This window comes from Dasypus novemcinctus, chromosome 14 (assembly GCF_030445035.2).
Source record: "Dasypus novemcinctus isolate mDasNov1 chromosome 14, mDasNov1.1.hap2, whole genome shotgun sequence".
Lineage (NCBI taxonomy): Eukaryota > Metazoa > Chordata > Mammalia > Cingulata > Dasypodidae > Dasypus > Dasypus novemcinctus.
The window spans coordinates 35,415,470-35,435,107 of NC_080686.1; the positions used below are offsets into that span (position 1 = coordinate 35,415,470).

The 19,638-nt window shown below is 40.7% G+C and overlaps 1 protein-coding gene across 1 annotated transcript in view; it reads left to right on the forward strand.

Annotated features, from left to right (window-relative positions):
* The window catches only part of KCNB2 (potassium voltage-gated channel subfamily B member 2), a 448,889-nt gene that overhangs the window by 423,353 nt on the left and 5,898 nt on the right, over window positions 1–19,638 (forward strand). The window lies entirely within an intron of this gene.

The window sequence follows — 19,638 nt, forward strand, 5'->3', positions numbered from 1 at the left end:
AGGACTAGAAATCTAAAAGACAAAGCTGTACTCCATAACCAACTCTGCAAATAACAGCTGTGACCTCAAATAAAATAGCCATCTATTCATAAGTAAACAGTGTGGAAAGGGCTTTTTGGCTACACATGGGTCTTTCCCACCATATCCTCAAAATAGCTAGCAAGCTTTATCAATATTATCATCTCCAAAGGAGAGCTGTGTCTGTTTATGTATGTAAATACCTGCCTTTTTATTTGTGCATAATTTACCCATAGAACTAAGACACTTCTATGGAAATTTTCACCTCTTCAGTTTAAGTGCTGCATAAACCGAGGTATTTAAAATTTTTTTGTTAAAGTTTATTTGGGCAACAAACAATTCACAAATTAACAGTACCAAACTGAAAGTGGCAAGGTGTTTCGCTGAGGGAGTGGAAGGGAAAGTTTATATAGGGCAAATGTGGAAGTAAACGAAGAAGTTTTCTGATTGGCTGGCATTAAAGTTCCATTTTACATGGGGGGGGGGACTCACAGAGTGTGGAGAAAATATTCATTGATTTGTAGGATGTGCTTGTCCATTTTGATGCGCTATCTCCACCGGACTGAAACTGGTTTATTGCCAGGTATTGCTTATCTGCAATTCTGAAGGCTGTGTTCCATTATTTCATTTTCTTGGAAGGCCCCTGAAGATCAATTGTTTCTATCTTCTGGGAAATCCTTCCTTGGAAATGGGTCCCTCCCGTCAATGTCCAAGGACAGGCAGCCCTTTCATTTCACTTAACTGTGTTATTGTACATCTGCTAGAACATGTATTTATGCATCTTCAGCACTACAGCCAAGGACAGTTCCACCTTGCTTGTAGCTGGGATGGGATTCCCATAACCCTTTCTACTGTCTTCTCCTTCTTTCAGCACTGTCCCCTAAGGCATCTCCAAAAACCCCTTTGGAAAAATTCATTGGGTTATGCGTACAGAAAAAGGGAGCGATTCTCAATATGGAGATCAAGATTTGGGGGAGGAAGGTGGAACTTTTAACCTGGGCCTGATTTCACAATAGTCATGACAGAACATAAGGTTTTCTGAACAGACACTCCTTTCCCCATTAGGAGAAAGCGTGGCAGCCTTCAGACATGACCTTCCACCAAGTTTTTGCAGCTGGTGAATATTTTAAGACTACAGGAAATAAGCCCTGGCCATAGGCTGCAACAGGTGATCATATGCAGTTAACACCTGACAAACTGATTGCATTTAACCAAATAAGATTCCTAGTTTGAAGTTTTAGAATTTTTTAAATCTTTTACTTAGAAAGTAAGAAATGCAAACATTAAAATGTTTAGGGGGAAGCAGCTGTGGCTCAAGCACTTGAGCTCCCGTTATGAAAGGACCCAGGTACATCCCCAGGTCCTCCTGGTGAAAAACAGATTAAAAAAAGGTGTCCCAGACCTTCACGGAGCAGAGAGGTGCAGGTCCCTGAGTGACAAAGAGACACACCAAAAAAAGACAATGACACAAACAGATTTTTTTTTTTAAATGTTTAGGCTACATATAAAATTTACCTGAACATTTGTCATAATATAGTCGATGTATTTTTATATGTAGACTAAATACCGTGGTGGTTGAATTTTGCCTTGCTAACTAAGAATCACTGTAGACAAAAGTTTTTGTGAAAACTATTTGTTCAGTATATGTGATAATATTCACCACTATTTCCTAAGTACCTGCTAGGTACCCTAACCTGAATCTTACCTTCCTTATTTAAAAAAAAAACACAGATGCCTTTTAGCTAGGTGAATGACAGAGCTGGGATTTGGATCTAAAATATGACCTAAAATCTAAAGTTTTAATTTAGAAATATAGAACCAATTATTTCATATAGATTATTTGTCATATGTAACTCTAATATGATCAATAAATTTGTATTAAATAAAAATCAGGTTTTTGTTTTATTTTGAGACAAAATATATCATTGAAACACCCACATAATACTTAGAAACCAATATCAGGCAATGACATCAGTAATGTTAACTTCTATTAAATCATTAATGATTTAATTTAGAAGATGATCTTTAAAATGCCTAATATTACAGTCATGGCTGGTATAATTTAATATGTGGCATTTCCTTACAAGAAAGTTTTAAGACTTAAATAGCTTTGCTAAGAATTAATGAAAATTTATATCCCAAACTTATATCCTAGGAAATATCATGAAATAAACTACTTGAATCCGCTCAACCCTTAAATACCAACAGAAGTACAAAAAGTAGTAAACAAAAGGTGAAAAATCTAAGTGCCAGAAATAAGAAAAGGCCAATAGTATTACAACACAAAAAGCTATCTACTGGCAAAGTTGTCAAAGTCCTCAGCCAGAGGACGCTTAAGGAGTAACAGTTTTGTGTTTTTAGAGGGAATGCAGAAGATAGCCTACTTCCTCTACCATAATTATAACAACAAAGATTATTATCATTATTTTGGGTAGGACTGAAAATTGAAGGAGATATAACGAAATAAGAGAATTCTTTCAATCCCATTAATGCAGTTTTCTAGTTTTCCTAATCACAACCGATAGGAAGAAATATATTTAATATTATGCAGTACACATACACAAACCTATATAAAAAGCAGCAAACATTTTACAAAACACTTCTTACCCTTCCTGATATTTTCTGCTTTATTCTTATCTATTCTCTTTCACTTTTTTAAATGCTGGTTATTGACTCTCAGAATTGATTTACGACCCACACCAAGGGAGCTGACCCACAGCTGGAAAATGCAGCTCCAAAGGGTCATGCTGAGGTGCCCCCATATATCTGTATTCTTTTTATGGTAATCTGACAGTTATTGCCAATTTGGAAAATAAAAGCATGCATTTATAAACACTCTACAATTTTTAATAATAAAGATTATTGATTGAACTTCTTGCAGATAAGATCGGGAAGAGGTTTTTTGTACTTTTTTTTTTTTTAATGAAGGCCAGTTTGTGAAGTCTTTAACAAAACTGGCTCTTTATTTTTGTCTTCAATTTATTGCAGAGCTTTATTTTGCTGTTTGGGACTGCCTCACCCCCTGATAATGCCACCAGACAATATAAGATCATGTTACTAACTCCTTTACCTCAGCAGCAAGCTAAACTGATCCTATCACAAGAAAACAGAGCACTGTAGAGTTCCAATCAAAATGTTTAAGTATAGATTGTTTGCAAATGATCAACTTTTGTTTTTAAGACATTTTTTGTTTGTTTGTTTTAGTTTATCATAGTTATAAACAGAATAGAAAGTTCATATTAGGCAGAGGTAAGGAAAATGAACTTCTTCACAGGAGAAAAAGGAATATTTAAAGCTAGAGGGGTGTTGGACCTGCTGGCACCAGGTTAAATAATACACACTGGGCCATGTAACTTTGGGAGCATTTCTGAATTGGGACTAGAGTGACTTGTGTATGTTTTTTTGTGTGTGTGATTGTTTGTTTGCTTTTTTTTTTAATTAGAGAAGCTATATGTTTACAGAAGAATCATTCAGAAAGAAGAGTTCCCATGTATCTTCTCACACACAGTTTGCCCTGTTATTACACTTTGTATTGGTGGGCTTCCTTTGTTGTAACTGATGAAACAATATATTTTGGCAGGACCTGCTTACGAGGGACCTGAAAAACTGAGAGAGGCAGGTATACATGGTACACTTACTGGTGCCTTTTTTTGTTTAAAAAAAAAAAGGGGTTATTTAGACAACAGGGTCTGAGAATTCCTCAGCACTATAAACTTATAAACCACGATGAGAGGAAGTGTTTTAAAATGGGGATTTTTGATCTCCTGCCATCAGAGAAATTTATTATTGCTGATTTGCTGTTTTAATCTGTTATTTTGTAGTATTTCCTTATTCATCTTTCTCCTACATCCCGCCGGTATAAGTGACTTTTACAGCTTCTGGACCCACGTGTTCTAACTTGTGCTGGGCTGCTATTTAGAATGCAGGTGTTAATTACCTACTTAACAAATCATAGCTATTGACTTTCAACAGTAAATACAACTTAGTTTGTCCCAATTAAACTGTTTTTCCTGCTGACAAGTGTTCTAAGCCTCTACGACTTTCCTCTTCTCCTTTTCAAAGAACATTAAATTTACTTTGAAGGGAACATGTAACATTAATAATTATTACTATTAATAATATATAACAATTCTTTGAGTATACCTGATGCTAACCCTCCGTTAAGACTGGGCCTCCTCACTGAATAGTACAACCTGACTTTCCTAAGGGACCAGGTATTTATCTCCACTGAACTTTTGAAATCAATCAGCAATATCTACAGAAATGGGCCAAATGAAGATAATATAGGAAATAATATGCTAACTTCAACCAGGAAGTAGTAAGAATAATTTCTTCAATCTCCAGCATTGTGTACTTATTGATAATTCTGCCCAAAACGCCATAGTCTCTAAGAAAAAAAAAAGGGACTTAGTTTTAATCAAATGCATTGGCCTTCACAGAGAATTTTTTTTCAAAAACACGTACACACACATTATGTAATTTCATCACTATAAACTAGTAATGGAATTGTCATGACTAGCCCCAGACTACAGATGCAGAAACGAAACCCATGCAGTTCATTCCGTAATGCAGAACCGCGCGTAAGGTCAGATATCCCCTAGCCGCTGGCCGAGCATTCTCTCCACCGCCACTCTGAACCTCCTTATGAAAGTGCAGGCTGGGAGAGGAGGAAAGGGTGGGATTAGAGCCCATTTCAGCAGCATCTATAAGGCTTTCTTCCTGGCTAGCTATACCCACCTACCCTTGAAAAGTCCCCAGGGAGCCTGACCTTCCACCCCTGCCCCCAGAACTGAGATTCCTTGGTTTAAAATGTACGGAAGAACGTCCCACTTTTTTTTAAAGTGGCAGGCACCTGTGTCTTAGGTCAGGCTTCTCCAGTCAAATGCGTCTACGCCTCCCCTGGGGATTTTGTTACCCGGCAGATTCTGAGTCAGCAGGGCTGGGGTGGGGCCTGAGCCTGCAGGCCTGAGAAGCTCCCAGGTGCTGCTGCTGGTCTGTGAGCCACACCTGGACTGGAGAAGCCCTACGAAGCCCTCCTGGCAGAACCCACGTCTGTCTGGGCATAGCAGATAACTGATTTGGTTTTTGTGATGGTAGAAAATGCCTTGATCAGACAGTCATTAAAAAAAAAAGGACCCCATTCACCCAATCTCCTGAGTCCCTAATAAGTACAGAAATGCTTGAGCCCATTCAGTTCATGGGTCGACTGCTGCTGCCAAACAAGCCACATACGACTCTGTTAAAGAGCCTTGCTTCTGATGGTCACAACCTGGAGAAAGCCTGACACCCATGCAACAGGAGCGACAGCAGAGTAGAGTGAATCACACAAGTTTTCTGCAGATTTCTGCCAGTCAGCTTTCCCCCTGGCAGAGCCTCTCTATTTCAGTGTGTTCTTAGGATGTCTGGAATTCTATAACGCATACTTAACGACATTGACCCCAAAAGTACTTTGCAAAAGAGGTTTACTGCAAAGATTCATTAAAAGAAAAAATAATTATTGCATTATGGCTTTAGGGTTTTTTCCCTTTCCTTGAAGCTACTGGGACTAAGTCTTTAGATATGGGGATAATAGTGGTGATAAATCCTTGCAATTCTCTTTTAGTGGTGATTGATGAGCCAATGAGTCAGAATTGGTTCCGAGGAGCTAGGGTAGGTTTTTGTTTGTTTGTTTGTTTGTTTGTTTTAGTGGTGGTAAACAATGCACATTTTGGGAAGGGGATGTGGTTCAAGCAATTGGGCTCCCACCTACCACATGGGAAGTCCCTGGTTCTCTCGCCTACCACATGGGAGGTTCCTGGTTCAGTTCCTGATGCCTCCTAAAGCGGACAGTAAGCTGGCACGATGGGCAGGCACAGCAAGCTGAAGCAACAAGAGACACAAGAAGAAAAACACAATGAGAGACACAACAAAGCCGGGAACGGAGGTTTCCGGTGCCTCCTAAAGAAGACGAGTAAGACAGCGAGCTGACGCAACAGGCAGACGCAACAAAATGACGCAACAAGAGACACAAGGAGGAAAGACAATGAGAGACACAACCAAGTAGATAACAGAGGTGGCTCAAGTGATTAAATGCCTCCAATGGGTTCAGGTCCCAGTGCCTCCTAAAGAACAAGACGAACAGACACAGCGAGTGCAAACAATGAGGGGCTGGGGAGAAATAAATTAATTAATCTTTAAAAAACATGCACACACGCATTTGTTATCTCACGATTTTTGTGAGTCAGGAGTCTGGGCATGGCTTAACTGGGTCCTGTGCTTGAGGATCTCCCAAACTGCCACCAAAGTATTGGATGGGGCTGTGGTCTCACTTGAAGCTCCACTGGGGCAGGACCTACCTCCCCGCTCAGACGGGTTGTTGCCAGCATCCAGTTCCTCTGGACGGTCCATCTCAGGGGCTCGGTTTCTTGTTGGCTGCCTGCCAGCCAGTGGCCGCCCTGTTTCTTGCTGCAGGAACAAGGAAAATTTAAGTCTTCAAGGGGTGCTGGGAGGTTTGATAAAATTTATGTATCAGGTTGGTTCATGAAAAGCCAAGGAGCCAGTTTTTAATGGCACTTTAATTCTGGAAATTTAGAAGACTCCCTGGCAGAACCCAGATGTTGGCGTGGGTAAGAAACAGTTCAACAAATGAGTGTGCTTTCAGGGAACAGCCAGTAAATGTAGGTACTTCAACTAGTCTTTGTCCTGTGTGATTTCAGAATATACACTAAATCAGGGGTTCCTAACCTTTTTGTTCCACGGACCCCTTTGCCAGTCAGGTGAAAACCACAGACCCCTTGCTAAGCCCACACCATACTGTGCATTATTTAATAAAAATATCACACCCGCACCGTCACGTCCCCACAAGAATAATGTTTTTTTGAATTTCAGTTCAAGCTCATGGACCCCTTGTTAAAAACCTTTGCATTAGGGGTTCTTAAACTTCAGCAGGCTTCAGAATCACCTGGAGGGCTTGTTAAAACCCAAGAGTGCTGGGCTTCTCACTAGTACTCTGTAGTCAGGCCCAGGAAATTACATTTCTAACAAGCTGCCTCCAGGGCCAGCATCACATCTTGAGGAAACTGGTCCACAGAAAGAAGCTCAACAACCTCCTTGTCATAGCGTCCTTCAGAATTTGGCCACTACCTGGGTTCCCAGAATTGCCCCACCCCTGATCCTCTCTGCTCCTCCACCTGCATCCAGTCACACCACAAGACTCTGTTTCCCGAAATCAGGGCCCTTGCAATCAGTTGTGCAGGTTGCGCACTGCACAAATCATGGAGGCACCATTCTTTCTTTTTGCTTTGTTTTGTTTTTATTGAGGTACCAGGGGTGGGATTGAACCCAGGACCTCGTTATGTGGGAAGATGGTGCTCAGCCACTGAGCCACACTGGTTCCCCCTAAGCACCATTCTCGATTGGTGCCTTCTGGAGTTGACCAGTGAACAAGCTCCCCGCTATTGCAGCAGCCCCACCTGGTATCGTCATGGACCCCTCTGTCCCAAAACTCCTGATGGAGGTGCCCAGCCATACAACATAAATTGGAATTTTCTGTGCAAACAATAATCTTTTGCGCTTTGAATCCTTTGCCCACCCTGTCCCCACAACCAAAAATGACTTTTATCCCTTTTACTGAATAGAAATCTCTTACCTGTCTGTTAAGGCCTCCCTCTCCAAATAAAGATTTATACTGGGAAACTTAGAGCAAAGAAAACATTTTCCAACTGAAAAAGGTGAAATATTATAGAATCCAGATAAGTGTTCAAAATCTGTTTTTTTTTTCCTTCAGGTTTTCATGAATTTTCCTTTCAAAGAACTAGAAAACTAATAATAAGGAGAAAAGAGAAGGAGGTTTCTATCCATTTTCTTACCTTATTCTAGGTCTCCACATAGCTATTTTGTTTCTATTCACTCGTATTTTAACAATTTAAGCTTGTAAAATAACTTCTTTAAGTAGAACATACAGCATTCATATGTTGACACTTTTATGAAAATTTTTAACTCTTGGATTTGCAATTTTATGTTTCCATATAAACATAAAACTTAATAAAAGCTTCACTTTTTATTACATGAAACAGAACAATAATATATATAGATGTCAATATTTTTTAATGGACAACTTACATTATTCTTCTCAGTGGCTTGACATTTTATTACACAAACCTGAATCTACCCAGATCTATATATGGAACTATCACTTCATTAACTGGTATTAATTGGATTAACTGCAAACTCCAAATTATACTCCGCAAAGAAATGCAATGTGGAATGAATGCCACACACCACCACCCCCTCCCCTTTATTTTTAAATTTAAGAAAATGTATCCTTCTGTGAAGGTGGAGCCCAAAGCCAATATACAGTCAAATGCAGGCTTTCCAAAGAATAAGGTCTTAAAATGGGCCACAGACAACCTGCTTAGCATAATGAAGAGGAAGGATCAATAAAGTGTATAAAGCATAAAACTAGGAAATGATTATGTTGCTGAGCTCATAAAGCTGTTCTGTTATCTCAAAATGGGCTATTTGTAATATGAATTTCTATTTTCAAAATTCTATAGTTGCTTAAAGCTTTTGGGCTTCATAGAAACAGTTGAAAATGACAAAGGATCTGTCTTATTCTTCTTGGGTGATTAGAAAATATTTGGTTTCTCCAAAGTCCATTCTTATTTTCTGTAGTTCTGTGAGTTTTTCCTTCTTTTTTGATTATTCATTTATTAAAAATGAATTTGCTAAGTCCCTGCTCTGTGCTAGGCACTGGAAGGAATTTTGTAGAAAAGAGCTTTTGCCTCCCATTATTTAAAAATCTGGTTTGAGAAACAGAACCATGTCATATGAAATTGTTAGGTGGTTATTTAAGAAAGCTGTAAAGTTTTGGGGGATATAATAGAAACCTGATTAAAACTCTGTAGAACAGTGGTTGATTGCCTGTTTCACATGTACAAGGTCCTGGATTAAAAAAAAAAAAAATCATCCCTGTCTAATTTAAGCTAAAAGGGAGGTGGAGTGGGGGAGAAGAGAGGCGTTGTATTTATTGGAATGTCTGTACCCGTAAAGGCAGGAATGAGTTTTGGGCTCTTCCTTGCCGAGCACTGCTGTTCATCAGACTCCATCCCAGCACCTCCTAATCTCTAAGTCTCTCAGGTCAAACTTTCAGATTTCCAGGAGCAATAAAATCCAGTTGGGGGAAGCGGTTGTGGCTCAACTGATAGAGCATCTGCCTACCATATGGAGAGTCCAGGGTTCAATACCCAGGGCCTCTTGACCTGTGTGGTGAGCTGGCCCAGGCACAGTGCTGCCATGCGCAAGGAGATCCATGCCATGCAGGGGTGTCCCCTGCATAGGGGTGTCCCACGTACAAGGAGTGCGTCCTGCAAGGAGAGCCGCCCAGGTGAAAAAAGTGCAGCCCACCACTTGCTGCACACACGGAGAGCTGATGCAGCAAGATGATACACAGAAAAACATGACACGGTTTCCCAGTGCTGCATGACAAGAATGCAAGCGGACACAGAACACAGGGCGAATGGACACAGAGAGCAGACAATGAGGGGGTAGGGGAGAGAAATAAATAAAATAAATATAAAAAAAAAAAATCCAATTGGGCCAGCCTGAAGTAAGGGTTGTCCTCTGGAACAACAAGCCAGATAAATTACAGGACATCTGGTCAAATTGGAACTTCAGGTGAACGACCAAGAATTTTTTAGTATACGGAGATGCCTCATACAAAAATTTAATTTCTATATAACTAGGCATCCTGTATTCTTTTGTGCAAAGTCTAGCATCCCTAGAAGGAGGCAGCTGCGTACAGGCAAAGCTCCAAAGAGACACCCGTCCATTCTTAGTGACCACAAGCAGTGTCAGAAAATAAATGCCATGAGCATTCAGAGGAGAGAGGCCACTGTGATCTGGCATGCCGGGGAGGGCATCATGGAGAAGAGGTAGGATTTGGGTAGACGGAGGGCCATGGGGGTAGGTGGTGAAAGGTGGGCTGAGTGGCAATGGCATGCCAACAGGCAGTGAGGACCCCAGCCCACCTAGCGTGAGGAACTCAAGTGGATTCAACTACCAACTGTAAGTCATAAGAGATAGAAAAGCGAAAGTACCTGAAAATAAAATGTTCTATACCAGGGTCTCAAAACTAGTATCGGGAAGCAGACGTGGCCCAATGGATAGGAGTCTGCCTACCACATGGCAGGTGCGCGGTTCAAACCCCGGGCCTCCTTAACCCGTGTGGAGCTGGCCCATGTGCAGTGCTGATGCACACAAGGAGTGCCCTGCCATGCAGGGGTGTCCCCCGCATAGGGGAGCCCCATACACAAGGTGTGCGCCTGTAAGGAGAGCCGCCCAGCGTGAAAGAAAGTGCAGCCTGCCCAGGAATGGCGCCGCACACACAGAAAGCTGACACAACAAGATGATGCAGCAAAAAGAAACACAGATTCCCATGCCACTGACAACAACAGAAGCAGACAAAGAAGATGCAGCAATTAGACAAAGAGAACAGACAACAGGGGGGCGGGGGGGGAGAAAAATAAATAAATAAATAAATCTTTTTAAAAAAATGAAACACAGATTCCTGGTACCGCTGATAAGGACAGACGTGGTCACAGAAGAACACACAGCGAATGGACACAGAAAGCAGACAAATGGGGGGGGCGTAGGGGGGGATAAAAAAAATAAATCTTTAAAAAATAAAAAACTAGTATCAACTACTGATCCCCCACACAACACTGAGGGAATAAGGTTGCAGGTGACTTCAAAAGGCATAGCTTTAACAAACAATTTGTGTGTGGTTTGAGAATGTATTATGTGTGCAATCTTTATTTTCCTTTCACAGACTCTCCCTGAGTTCACCGCAGCTCAGCTAAGTAGAGGAGGCATCTTAGGAAGTTGGCAGCTGTTAAAGAATGTCCAACTTTGAAAATACTTTTTCACTCATTTACACCAGGCAACCATGTATTTATGGCCTTCCTAGTTACTCCATCCATATGAATAAGCTCTCTTCGTAAGAGAACCCACATCTAGGCTCTGGAGTCACACACAGAATGAGGATATGGATTCTTCTTATGACTCAAGAGGAATAAATATGTGATTTTGGAAGTACTCAAATAAGTAGAATAATTAAGAATTTTCAGCAATGTTATGTTTTACAAAGGGCTGTCACATACTTTATTTGTCCTGAAACCACTGTTATAGAGGGTGAGCAAAACAAGATTTTATTTTCCACATTTTCTATATGGGAATATTGAGTCTGAGAAAAGTTAAATATGGTGCCCAGACCACAAAGCTAATAAAGCATGTGTATTAGTTAGCCAAAGGGGTGCTGATGCAAAGTATCAGAATCTGTTGGCTTTTATAAAGGGTATTTATTTGGGGTAAAAGTTTACAGTTACAAGGCCCTGAAGCATCCAACTCAAGGTACCATTAAGAAGTACTTCCTCACCCAAAATCTCTTGCCACGTATTGAAGCATGATGGTGGGCAGTGTCTGCGAGGGTTCAGCCTTCCTCTTCCTTTTAAGGCTCCAGGGCCCTGCTTCTTCTTTTTTATTATTATTATTAAAGTTAATAAATCACAAAGAACATTACATTAAAAAACATAAGAGGTTTCCATATAACCCACTCCCCAGCCCGCCACCCCGCCACCCCTATCCTTTTTGTAAATTGTATTTTTTGGAAGATATATACATCACCGAAGAAAAACAGCTTCTTCTGATCTCAGCTGTAGGCTGGCATAGGGTTTCTCTCCCCAGGGCTCATTTCTTTCTGGGCTCAGTTGCTCTGTTCTCTTCCCAAGGTCAGCTGTAAACTATCAGGCTCATCTCTCTTCCCAGGGCGGCAGGAGCCTATGTGTATTTTCTCTGTGTGTCTGCTTCCTTGAGAGAGTCTGTTTTATCAGCCCACCAAGGGAGTGGGGACTCAACCCTGCATGCCCTAATGACATAATTTTATCAGACATCTCAGCTGAATCTAATACAATCAAAGGGTATCATACCTAGAGGATCATACCAGTTTACAAACATACTCAATATCTCTTTTTGGAATTTATAAATAATATCAAACTGCCACAACATGTGGGCCACTCATCAATTCAGTGCCACCAGCCTCAGAAGGGAAGAACGCCATGTTGCTCAAAGAATATGAGAAGCTAGCCTCAAAGAATCATTGATGATGCTTTCTTCAGTGGAAGTCAAGGGAGATATTTTCTGGTGTGCTACGTCCAGCTTCCAGTAGTCTTCTAGGAAATAGCTAGAACTAGATCTTTTACTGACTTCCCACCTCTTCCCTCAACAAATGGTTTGGGCTTTGATTTACAGGCTCAGAAATGCCAAAGTGTTGTCCTTAAACTGAAAATAATCCATGTTTCTAAGAATGCCTCTCATGGGCCTTTTCCTTCCTGTCAATTTAATTGAGTTGGTCCTATTTTGAAGATTTTTTTACTCCTTGTATTAATCAGCCAAATGGGTGCTGATATAAGATACCAGAAATCAGTTGGTTCTTATAAAGGGTATTTAGTTGGGGTAGGAGCTTACAGATACCAGGCCATAAAGTATAAGTTACTTCCCTTACCAAAGTCTATTTCCATGTGTTGGAGCAAGATGGCTGCCAACATCTGCAAGGGTTCAGGCTTCCTGGGTTTCTCTCTTCCCAAGGCTTGCTTCTTTCCAGGCTTAGGGTTCCTCTCTTCCCAGGGCTCCAGCTTAAGGCTTCAGCATGAAACTCCAACATCAAAATTCCAACCTCAAAAACCCTCAACTCTGTCCTTTACCATGCCTTTTATCTGTGAGTCCCTACCCACCAAGGGGCAGGTATTCAATGCCTTACTGACACAATCCAATATAATCTCATATGCCCAGAGGAAAAGACGAGTTTACAAACATAATCCAATATTTCTTTTTGGAATTCATCAATAATATCAAACTGCTACACTCCCGTTTGCCCATATTGTTTTCTATTGTTGATCAAGTTCTAAAAATCAGTTATATTCACAATATTATGCCACCATCACCACCATCCATTACCAAAGTTTCATCAGTCAAAACAGAAACTCCGTACCCATTACACAATAAGTCCCCCATTCTCCCCCATTCTCCCCCATTCGCCTCTGCCTCTATGAATTTGCTTACTCTAGGTATTTCTTTTACCTTTTGATCACACTTTACATGTTACAGTTTGCCTTCATGTGATCGTGTCACTTAATCCTTAACTACCTTCTGAAGCAGGTGAGACACCTCATTTTACAGATGAAGAAACTCAGAGGCAGGGACTAAAGTCATTACTTTTATGTCCTTGTCCTATGTACTTCCCACCACGAAACACTGGTTAACTTAGAAAGATATAATATCAACAATTTACTACAATTGAGGCAAGTCTCTGGATGCCTTACTTCCTCTCACAAACAGAAATCAATTCATTCAACTCTCCCTGAGTACCTACTAATACAAGTGTGGGGAGCCCTGCTGGCAACCTTACCTGACCGTGTGAATGCCTGTGTCTGAGTGAAAAATTGAAGTCATTATCCAGGCAACTAGGAGGGATAAGTTGTATCCAGAAAGAATTTCTATTCCCAGTAACTACATGCTTGGAACATAATCAGTGTAATATTTTTCCAAGCCTTCCCATTTGAATTTTTTATTTCTTAAGCAATAAAATTCTATTTTGGCCACCCAACCAAAATGATAAGCTCACTTGCGACTTGTCCTTGTTCTGTTTGACATGTCTGACTAGAAATGGCAAAATATTTTAGGCAGAGAATCACCAAATATTAAAGGTGAAAGGAACCTTGGAGATGAGCTAATACAAATTCCCAAGGGAGTTTGACCAACATCAAACAGATAATTGCTTGGAGTGTCCATTTTACTTGACTTGTACAAACATAAGTCTGTTTCCTGGAGCTGAGAGAAAAACAGTTTAGCTATGGCCAACCTCGAGGCCAAATTTTGGGGGTGACAGGAATTAAAAATAAGAGTTAAGTTTCCTAACTTGTGCATAGTTATGACAAATGAAGCAATATCTAAAATCCATAAAGGTTTGCTAGACTGAAGTAAATTAACATTTTTGGAAGTGTAGCCTGTAGCTTTGAACAACATTTCACATTATAATATTTATTGTATTAAAAAATAAAATCTCTATCATAAGACAATAAACTTGCATTGCCTTATCGCACCACACATCATCTTTGGTATATCTTAATTTGCCCAAAATATTGTCTTTCTGGGAGAATGCCAAGCTTCACAAGATATTTTAAATAAACCATTTTTCTAAATTGAGAGTAAATGGATTTGACTGAGATTGAATTTGAGCATGAGACTGAATATAATATGCTGATGCTTGATGATTTCTTTAATATGAATGCAGGGTTGCTAAGGGCTTGAGTGTTTGATTTCTCCTTTAGTAATTATTTTTCTTCATAACGTTCTCCAAACCATTTTGTGCATGTGCTAAATTTCCAAGTGCTAAAGGTAGCCATATTTGTTAAAGGGCAAGCAAGTAGCCTATAGAATGCATTATAATAATACAATACTACACAGTGTTTCATTATTTCTCTCCCTAAATTAGCTATGGTATATAAAGTGATTTGCAACGAACCAGAAAGTAGGAGTTGCAAGTCTGATGAGGCTCAGGGACCAGCTGGCACATGGGCAGTCCAGAGAGTCAAGTCCCCTGAGTATACACCATTCCTAGGACCAACCACAGGTTCAGTAAAAGTGACAGAAGAGGCATGTGTAGAAAGGTCACATCTGAGTCCAGCTCCATCACACTCAGGAACACAAATTCCAAAGTAGGGCCCTCTGACATGGCACAGAACTCCAAATCCATCTGCCATGACCATATACTCTGTGGGTCTCTGTAGCCTTCAGGAGAACCAGTACCTATGGTTGTATCTCCTTTGGCTTTTTCTGGGATCCTGCTGAGGCATGCATAAGTGCAACCCCTCTGATGACCTCCTGACTCTTTTTTGAAGACTCTTAGCCATATGAACTCATTTGTCTTTGCCATTTCCCCCTTTTATTCAAGGTCAAAAAGCAGTTTTTAACACATGATCCTACATGTAAGCTGAGATATTCTGCTGAGTTGACCCTTTTATTCAAGGTCTCTTTCTAGTTGCATCACCAGCTAGTGATTGGTAACAATACCTCAGCTCCAAGGAGGTTCATCCCCAGGAGCCATGTCCCATGCTGGGAAGAAGGTAATGCACCTACACCCTGAGTTTGGTTTAGAGAGTGGCCACATTTGAGCAACATGGAGGCTCTCAGGAGAAAGTCAACTAACAGGGAGGTGAAAATGGTCAACCACCACACCAGGGAGCCAAGAGTGCCTACAACTCCAAGCAGAAGAATTGCATCCATCATTCATGTGGAATCTAAGTACCCTCTTGATCTAGAGGTGGAGTGGACATCACCATCTCAGGGCCCACAGAATGGAGAAATAAAATATGGATTAGAGTGGACTTACTGATATTCTACTATAAAACTATTGTGACTAGTAATAGAAGAAATTGTAGCATTTATGTGGAGAAAGTGGCCACAGTAGTTGCTGAGGGCAGGGAGAGGGAAGAAATGTGATTTGGGGGCATTTTTGAGACTTTGAGCTGTCCTAAATGATATTGCAGGGTCCGATGCTGGACTTTATACATCCTGCCATAACCCACTGAATGTACTGGGGGAGAGTGTGAACTACAGGGTGAACTATTAGCCATGCGGTACAGCAGTGCTCCAAAATGTGTTCACCGTGTGCAATGAGCATACCACAATGATGGGGGAGGTTGTTAGTGTGGGAGGAATTGGGTGGGGAGGTAGGAGGTATATGGGAATCTCTTAGGTTTTTTATTTTTTATTTTTTTTTAAGATTTATTTTATTTATTTCTCTCCCCTTCCCCTCCACAGTTGTCTGCTCTCTGTGTCCATTTGCTGGTGTTCTTCTGTGACTGCTTCTATCCTTATCAGCGGCACCAGAAATATGTGCTTCTTTTTGTTGTATCATCTTGTGTCAGCTCTCCATGTGTGCAGCACCATTCTTGGGCAGGCTGCACTTTCTTTTGCACTGGGCGGTCTCCTTACAGGGCACACTTCTTGCATGTGGGGTCCCCTATGCGGGGGACACCCCTGCGTGGCACAGCACTCCTTGCACGCATCAGCACTGCACATGAGCCAGCTCCACATGGGTCAAGGAGGCCCGGGGTTTGAACTGTGGACCTCCCATGTGGTAGATGGGTGCCCTATCCATTGGGCCAAGTCCGCTCCTCCTCTTAGGTTTTTTAATGTAACATTTTTTGAGATGTATATGTCTTCAAAAATATATAATTTACAAAAATGATGGGAGTGCAGGGGTGGGAAGTGGGCTATTGGGAACCTCTTATGTTTTTTAATGTAACATTCTTTGTGATCTATTAACTCTAATAAATAAAATAAAATAAAAAATAAAGTGATTTGCAATGTAGCTCTGATTTTGGAGTCAAAAAAACTGGAATCTATAGATCGTCCACCTTGGACCTTTCAGTTATCCGTTGTCTAAAAGTTTGGAAGGTAATAGAATGGGTTCATTTGCATTTCTACTTTTATCCTTGCTCTTTAAAGTGACAATTGGTGGCAGACTTGGCCCAGTGGTTAGGGCGTCCCACGTAGGGGAGCCCCACATGCACGCACAAGGAGTGTGTACCATAAGGAGAGCTGCCAAAGCACAAAAGAAAGTGCAGCCTGCCCAGGAGTGGCACCGCACACACGGAGAGCTGACACAACAAGATGACTCAACAAAAAGAAACACAGATACCCATGCCACTGACAATAACAGAAGTGGACAAAGAAGACACAGCAATTAGACACAGAGAACAGACAACCAGGTATAGGGGGAAGGGGAGAGAAATAAATAAATAAATAAATCTTTTTAAAATAAATAAATAAAGTGACAATCATCAGTAAAATGCATCCAAAATGGTAAGGTGATCCCAATACTTTAAATGCCCAAAGGTATATCAGCAACAGTGTGACATCTTAAAAAATATACAGACAGACCTGATTCCTTATCATAATAGTATAATAATGGATGGGATCTGGCCAATGCTTTCTATGGAATAGTTTAGTGACAAAATATTATAAATATCACCCTGCCATTGTCCTCTGAGAGTGAGGATTCAAGGTGAGAATTTCTGACTGCTTTTAATAAGCTAGCTGTATCTATTATCCATGAATTTATCTAAATCTTCCTTGAAGGGGTTTCAGCTTTAGCCTTCACAATTCCTTAGAGTAGATGAGGAGAACCTTTCTTTGTAATACAATTCATTGATCCAAAATTTTAAAGGAAATTCTGAAATGCACTCAAGTAAAAATTACTTAGTTTTCCAGGGTACATAAAAATGTTTGGATGTTTTCATAGTAGAAACAATTAAAAACAACAACTGAGGGAGTGCTGAGATTCTAGCCAGGGGAGCTCTATCACAGTCCCTAAAAGTACAGCAACAATCCCCCAAGTGCAATGGCAAAGACCAAAAAAGAATGAAGGTCCAACAATGAGCCCCTGATACTAATGGCTATGCTTGTGAGCCTGTGCACCTGAAATAAGAACAAGGCCTAGAGCAGCAGTGTGCCTAAGAGTTACCTCTTGAGAGCCTCCATGTTGCTCAAATGTGGCCAGTCTCGAAGCCAAACTCAGCATGTAAATTCGTTGCCTTCCCCCCAGCGTGGGACATGACTCCTGGGGATGAGCCTCCCTGGCACCGAGGAATCAATACCAAGTACCAACTGATGACGTAACTAGAAAATGACCTTGAATAAAAGGTTCAACTCAGACCAGCAGAATATCTCTGTCTACATATAATAACAGGAGTTAAAAATGCTTTTTGACCTAAATTAAGGGGCAAATGGAAAGGACAAATGAGTTTATATGGCTATGAGTCTAAAAAAGAGCCGGGAGGTTATCAGAGGGGTTGCCCTTATGCACACCTGAGCAGAGTCCCAGAGACAGATAAAGTAGATACAACCCCAGGTATTGGTTCTTCTGAGGGCTACAGAGACCCACAGGTTCTATGGTCATGGCAGATGGAATTCAGTGCCATGTCAGTTGGCCCTTCTTTGGAGTTGGTGTTTCTGTGTGATGGAGCTGGACTCAGATGTGATCTCTTTTCACAAGCCTTTCCTGTTACTTTACCAGAATTGTAGTTGGTGCTGGGGTTTAAGATATACACAGGGGATCTGAATCTCTGGACTGACAATGTGATAGCCAGGTCCTGAGCCTCAACAGACTTCAGCTGCTACACTCTGATTTATTGGACTCACCCCACTCAGCTAACATGGAGTTGAAGAATGTCAACCACCACACCATGGAGCCTAGAGTGCTTACAACTGAAAGCAGGAGGATTGCATCCAGCATCCATGTGGAATCTAAGCCCCCTCTTGACATAGATGTGGAATGGACACAACCAATTCAAGGTCCACAGGATGGAGGAATAGAATATGGATTAGAGTGGACTTACTGATATTCTATTCATGAACTATTGTGGCTAGTAATCAAAGAAAATGTGGCATTGGTGTGGAAAAAGTGGCCATGGTGGCTGCTGGGTGTGGGGAATGGGAGGAAGAGATGAGATGTGGAGGTGTTTTCAGGACTTGGAGTTGTCCTGGGTGGTGCTGCAGGGACAATTACCGGACATTGTAGGTCCTGCCATGGCCTCCTGGATGGAACGTGGGAAAGTGTGGGCTATGATGTGGACCATTGACCATGAGGTGCAGCGATGCTCAGAGATGTATTCACCAAATGCAATGAATGTGTCATGATGATGGAGGAGAATGTTGCTATTGGGGAAGTAGTGGGGTGCAGGGGTTGGGGGGTACATGGGGACCTCAAATTTTTTAATGTAATATTTTAAAAATGAATTAAAATAAATAAATAAATAAATAATAAAATAAAATTTTAAAAAATTACTTAGTTTTGTTTAAGAAAAAATATACAAAACACTAATAATAAAACACTTCTTAGTTTAAGGTACCATCAATTTTAATATCTGCAATACATTCTGAAATACATGGTCCTACAGTTTATAGGAATTTAAGAGGAAGGATGAGAGATGGAACAAAGGGAAGGGAAAACAATGAAAGGTATAAAGGAGCTATAACAGGAGAAAGGAGGAAGAGAAATGAGAATAACCCAAAAGTAAGGAAATTTAGAGAGATACAGAAAATTAAATAGAGGGAGAAAGAAGATCAAAAGGAAAGAAGTTCAGTATTTCCTAATGTCAGTTGGAGATAAATGAATCTTCTCACAGACTGCTATTTACTAAGCTACATGGCCTCAAAATGTTTTAATCATTGACCTCTGAAATGTTTATTAGATGCTAATGTCTAAATGAAATAGACACTGCCAAGAAATTCTTCTCAGGGCTACAGACAGTAACTGAGACCAATGCCATGTCATCTCCCAAAGCTGTTGGCAAAGATCAGATGAAACCAAGCCAGACCTAACCTAGAAGTTTCCTACTTAACTAAGAATCTTGTGTTCCAGATGAACAATGTCTACTAAGTTAAGAAGTGCTTCTTTCCATTGCCCTCAAACCTTAGTCTTCACAATTTGCACCATGAATCTAGAACACTTGGCCGTCTATATCTTTCATGATTTCATAATTTTCCAACATATCCATTGTTTGCCTTAGTCTTTCCAGA